Source organism: Syngnathus leptorhynchus, chromosome 10 (genome assembly GCF_054491065.1).
Source record: "Syngnathus leptorhynchus isolate UIUO chromosome 10, UIUO_Slep, whole genome shotgun sequence".
Taxonomy (NCBI): domain Eukaryota; kingdom Metazoa; phylum Chordata; class Actinopteri; order Syngnathiformes; family Syngnathidae; genus Syngnathus; species Syngnathus leptorhynchus.
Window position 1 is genome coordinate 13,081,067 of NC_141204.1, and position 6,000 is coordinate 13,087,066.

Below are 6,000 nucleotides of genomic sequence, written 5' to 3' on the forward strand. Positions count from 1 at the left end.
TGGGCATAAGAGGTCACAGGCGTAATAGTGGAGCATTACGCGCCAAGCGCACTCGGCACATGCGGCTACAGGCTAGCTAACGAGGCAATGAACCTTCAAAACTGCTTCGACACATGGAGACCAAGCATCCTGCATTAAAAGACAAACTTTAACCACTTCGGGTGTCAATGTTTCTGATGACGCCTAGATGGGACCGACTCGTTTCTGAGAAACAAGCTCGGTGCGCCCAATAAATCAACGAAATGGTGAGTTTTATTTGTATGTGGTTTATATTTGTTCTTATGCCAGTCGTATCATTTTATTTAATCATATTTATATATTTATTATAAATGTATTATTTATTTATATAAATTTTATATTTATTTATATATAGGCCGATCCGCAAAAATTATTCTGATGCGTAACCGGTCCGTGGCGCAAAAAAAGTTAGGGATTGTTAGGGTTGAGAGATTAGTTTGATCTTATGCTTATGTTGGAATGTAACCTGTAATAATTAACATAGCTTGTCCTGTCTTAACAAAGTTGTTGGAATAATCTCGGGGGAAGCCTTGGCCTGCCAGACCAGGAGGCCTTATCTTTTACGAGTTTACGACTCTCCTTTAAACTAAATGCTTTGTATTTAGTTTAAGGAATGTCTTTTGATCTCCGTCAGCCTTATGGTTCCTTCCTGTCCTTATTTTACTTTTGTGTTTGTTTTGTAAGAGGCCTTCACTAACAATGAGCAGAGCTTCTTTGCATAGGCGAAATGTTCTTTGTTCAGTTTAAAGGGACTTCATTCCTTTTAGTTAACTGTAGCTTTGATTCATTGATTGTAGATGATCGTAACTGGTTATATACAGTTTGAAGTAGTCACATTAAAGTTATTCCATATTTACTCAATGTTCGTTTCAGGAACTGTATACCAGTTACCTTACATTTACTTAATATGTGTTGAAATGTTTAGGTAGGGCTAGATATTATTATTATTATTATTATGTGTTGTGTTAGTTTACTAAGAAGATAAACTTAGCAAGGGGTTAGTTGCATTGTTCCACAGATAAGCGGCATTCAACGTGTTTCAAGTTATCTGATCACAGTCGAGGAGGAGTCGGCCACCCATGGAGAGGACAACTGGTTGAGGGAAGAGAGCAGACTCTGCAGTCCCAATGCGGGGGTCGAGGGCCGACAAGTGCTAGGTCATACTACACTACATTCCTTAGCTAATCAGCGTTGCTACAACCACCATCTCTCCTCCCTTTAGTGTGGCAACGCTAACGTTCTCCTCGCGAGTAAACTCATCCTGGTTGTCTTCTCCTCTTCGTTCCAGCATGTGATTTAATGTCTGATCATATTTAGACCCAACAAAAGTATTTGAACCAAGTGCTAAGATCCTTTGAAATGATTGACCAACTGCAGAGGAAGCAATCAGAGGTGTTCTGTTTACACAACATCGTAAAAACGCCCCTGCTGTGACACCCTGAGAAGCCAGGGGTTCACCCCCAACTTGGCCACTCTCACCCCCACCCTACTTCTCTCAATAAATACTCTCTTACAAGAATCGAAAGTCAGACTTTGTTCGAACATTGCTGTACCTACAGTCACGAACAAATTCTCCACTTGCAAGTGCTTAAAGGGCATACGGTCTCCCGTGTGGTTCTTGCAAAATAAGTTAGAGTGAACATCACTAACAGGGACCACTGCTTTAAAGCACTGAATTAAGGTTCCGGTCTCTCATGAGGAGACCGGTAAAAGAAGGCACACACATTCCATGTGAAACATAAGTGACGATGGGTAAACTTCCATGTGCAACAATCAACGTATAGACAGTCTGAACTTCCCAATACTTCGTTCGAGAGCAACGATTGAAAGAAGTTTGGAGGCTGTTTAACAATAGGAAACAACGAGCTCCAGATTGCAGAAAATGTTTTCAATCACTCAATGAAGCTCCGGGCCATGGCCTCAGAACGCTCCATCCGCGCTACCCAGCAGCCGATCAGTCAAAACTCTTTCTGTCCACTCATTGCCAAACAAGCATTAGGTACCAACACTTGCAACTGGATTCTGGTTGTCTTTGAAGTCGTTTCGCCTGTTGTGATTGATTCGGTACAATCAAGGTATGGTGTTGTTTCTGTAGGGCACATGTGCCTGTCGCGCCTCCTACGGCGCCTTGAGTGAGCGGCAGGGTCGTCAACCGGGGACCACCGCTCATCAGAGTTTCGCTCACCCTGGAACGCGTCCTGGTGGAGACGTCCCCCCCTGCAGCTGGCCCATTTAACTGCCTTGATCCCCAATCTTTATCTCTCCTCCTCAGCCACAGCCAGACGCTTCCCTTCTCTGCTTCCTCAGTCAGGGCTTTCGTTGCCCTTCCCTTCGGAGCTTAGCCCCAGTTGTTCACACGAAGCAGCCTTGTCGAAGTCGATGTGCTGACGTAGCCCCGATAGCCCTCTTCAACAGGGTAGGTGGTCGTGGACCAACCTACCTTTTCTGCGTATTTTTGCTTTCCGGGTAACTGGCTCTTGTAGATGATCACCAGGCCTTCTGTGAGTTTTTTCTTCTCTGGTACATTATAAACAAGGCAGTGTATGACAGCACTAACCTGGTTGCTGGTGGGGAAACCAGCTATGTATTCTGATTCCAAAGTTTTAATATAATTGTCAAGAAAATTCCATACAGTAGCTCAGCGATCAGGTATTGTGGCCGAGCGGTCTAGGGTGCTGGATCTAAAGCTCCAGTCTCTCCTGAGGTGTCAGTTCAAATCCCACCACAGCCACTTCTGCATCAATTCAGGTCTGGTCTTCTTGCCCAATTCCTGTCAGTGCAGCTGGAAAGTATCAAGACACTGCAAAAGTCTTTGCGAAATAGAAATCTTTGCCTTTTATTCAAACCTGGAGTACCCGTTTAATATGTAACTGCACTGTGTATTTGGGGTGAGAATGATGAAAGAAAGGACATATTTGCCTCATAAACTGTGTGCATTGAGGATGGGTCGACTTCCATGCAGCACAACCAACGTGCGGAAAATGCGGGCAAGACATTTCTTCACAATATAACAATTCGAGAGAAGGTCCAAAGCTTTCCAAAGGATACAAGTTACAAATAGCAGAGGATGGTCTCGATCCATCGACCTCTGGGTTATGGGCCCAGCACGCTCCCGCTGCGCCACTCTGCTAGTATTTTCAGTCCTCTAATTGGGAAACAAGCATTTGGTTCCAACTTAGAGCTGGATTTTGATTGTCACTCATATTGTTTCGCCTCTGTTGTGTACAAGCTTCATTACATTATGAATAAAGCTCAGTCGGGAAGCACTAACCTGGATGCTGGTGGAGAAACCAACTCATCCGCCATCGCGTTTTAAGAGAATTGTCAACAAAATTCATTGTCAAGACTGCAGCTGGTAGGTAGTGTGGCCGAGCGGTCTAAGGTGCTGGATTTAGGCTCCAGGCACTCCTGAGGTGAGGGTTCAAATCCTGCCACTTCTGCATCAGTTTCAATCTATACTTCTGGCCCAACTCTTTTCGGCGCAACTATTGGGTACATATGATGACCCTGGAAAGTTCTTTGCGATTTATCAATCTTTGCCTTTCATGTTCATCGGGACTACCTTTTTAAGAGGTACCTACACTGTGTATTTGGATAGAGACTGCTGAAAGGAGACACATATATGCCTCGTGAACAAATAAGTCGGCAGACAAGTTTGCCGATTTATTAGTGCCCAGAAGAGTAGCACTCTGTTCCGTACTGTAACTGTCGGTGAGAATGGGTTGACAGGGATGCCTGTAAGCGAGTCCGTCACTCGTATATTCCATCGCTTCTCGGCCTTTTGGCTAAGATCAATTGCAGTATATGTTCCGCTATGGTAGCTCCCCATGCTGCCATGCGGAGGCACCAGAGTGTACGCTTTACTTTTAAGGAAATGAATGGTGAGTCGCTGGTAATGTCAAGGTTAGTCTTTTCCAGAAAGCTCATCCAACAAACACTGAAATTTAAAGCAGATGAACTGGTGGTGCACTGGGTAGCACGTCTGCCTCACAGTTAGGAGGGTGCGGGTTCGATTCCGCCTCTGGCCCTCCTTGTGTGGAGTTTGCATGTTTGCCCGTGTCCGCGTGGGTTCGCTCCGGGCACTCCGGTTTCCTCCCACATCCCAAAAGCATGCTTGGTAGGCTGATTGAGCACTCCAAATTGTCCCTAGGTGTGAGTGCGCGTGCGAATGGTTGTTTGTCTCAGTGTGCCCTGTGATTGGCTGGACACCAGTTCAGGGTGTACCCCGCCTACTGCCCGCTGATTCCTGGGATAGCACACCCGCGACCCTCGTGGGGACAAAGCGGTTCAGAAAATGGATGGATGATTTGAACTGTTGAAAACATGCCCATCATGTATTGTCTCTTTTAACCTGAAAACCCTAAAACTATGAATTTGTATTTATTGAAAATCTCCAACATTACCACTGAATAATATATATCTTTTTTTTTCTGAACAAGTTTCGAAAATGACATTCCAAATTTGAGGATAAGAATTGTAATAAAACTTCCAGGAAAAATGATCGGAAAATCTCAAGCAAAGAAACACATTTTAATTATATTTTAGAACGGTTAAGTAAATTCTTGCTGCCTCTGCGTCTTACATTTAGATTAGACCCCATCATATATAATTGACTGCTTAATCCTGTAAGAATGGGGCAAAAGGATTGAAATTGTTTTCTATCATGCACACTATTGATTTGACCAGTAGAGAGGGTGCACCGTTCCTGGAGATATTGTAATCCCAGGTCGATACGTGGCGTGGACGGGGTAAGCCCCTTACACCTCCCTATTCCAAAAATCAATTTAATATGCAGTCCCCTTATAGGAGAAATGTCAGATATTAAACTGATAAGAACAGATACTACACTTGATCTTAGCTAAAAGGCCGAGAAGCGATAGCCAGAAATGAGCTTGAGCCAATGACTTAAATGAAGAGACCACCAATTCAAGTTACGGTTACATATATCAACTAATGCTAATGCCACATACTGACCCCTGGGATTTCCCCAAATGTGGGAATCTCGACTGCATAATTTCTGGGAGTGGAGGATTGTTTTCTTTCTGTTTAAGACAAACATTTTGCACAGTAGTACTCACACGGAGTTTAGGTCTACAGTGCTGTTACACACTGAATGCTTTTGAGTAGTGATGGACAATGAGGCTTCCTTGGTGTAACTGCCGAAGTCGAAGCAGTTGTGTCTTCCGCCGCTGAGCGGAGCTGTTGCGGCTCTGGCGAAGCTTCAAGTTTTGCATGGTGTGCAAATTATTTTTGTGTGAATTTATTTTTTGTTCCTTGTTATTTGTATATTGTTTGTAGCACTGTCTTGTTGATTTTAACTTGAGATAGAAACCGGGGGTAAGTTAGGCTTCGAGGGCACTTGATGTGATGTGAATTCCAGTACTTTTAGGTGAATATTTATAGAATCAGTTCACTCAAAAGATTCGTTGAAACGACTCGTTCAACAAATCGTGCCCCCACATCTTGTGTAAACAACCCATACACATCAAACAATACAACTTCACCCCCCCACCACCAATTATTATATATAATATTAATTGGCTCGGGTAATAAACACATTTTTTTCTATTATACAACACTTACACACTGACGTTGGCAACAGTCTCTCACCTAGTCGTGAACGGTAAGTTGCGTCACTGACTCGATCGTGAGCTGGAAACTACGTCACTGACTCGTAAAGTCCCTCCTCCATCTATTACTCGCTGCTGATTGGTCGTTCGCGAAGATTCACGAATGAGTGACAGACAGCATTGCCGCTATGCCGTTGCCAGCCGACACACGTTATGCCGACATTGATGTTTTAATTTTGTATTTGTTGGCTTGTAGTTGATGGTGTTAATATACCGAATGTGTTTGTGTTTGAATAAAAGGTTGGGGAAAAAAGCCCGTTAAGCCGACATTTGTTACCAACTCATATAACAACGTAAAACACATATACATATTGTCACATAAAGCAGTTAACTAAATGTCTGATTTTTATGC

At 43.6% G+C, this 6,000-nt stretch overlaps 1 non-coding gene across 1 annotated transcript; it reads right to left on the bottom strand.

Annotated features, from left to right (window-relative positions):
* Positions 1 to 4,707: 4,707 nt before the first annotated feature.
* Positions 4,708 to 4,896, bottom strand: LOC147050545 (U2 spliceosomal RNA). Its single transcript, XR_015067503.1, has one exon. It is a non-coding gene; the product is annotated as a U2 spliceosomal RNA (small nuclear RNA).
* Positions 4,897 to 6,000: the final 1,104 nt, after the last annotated feature.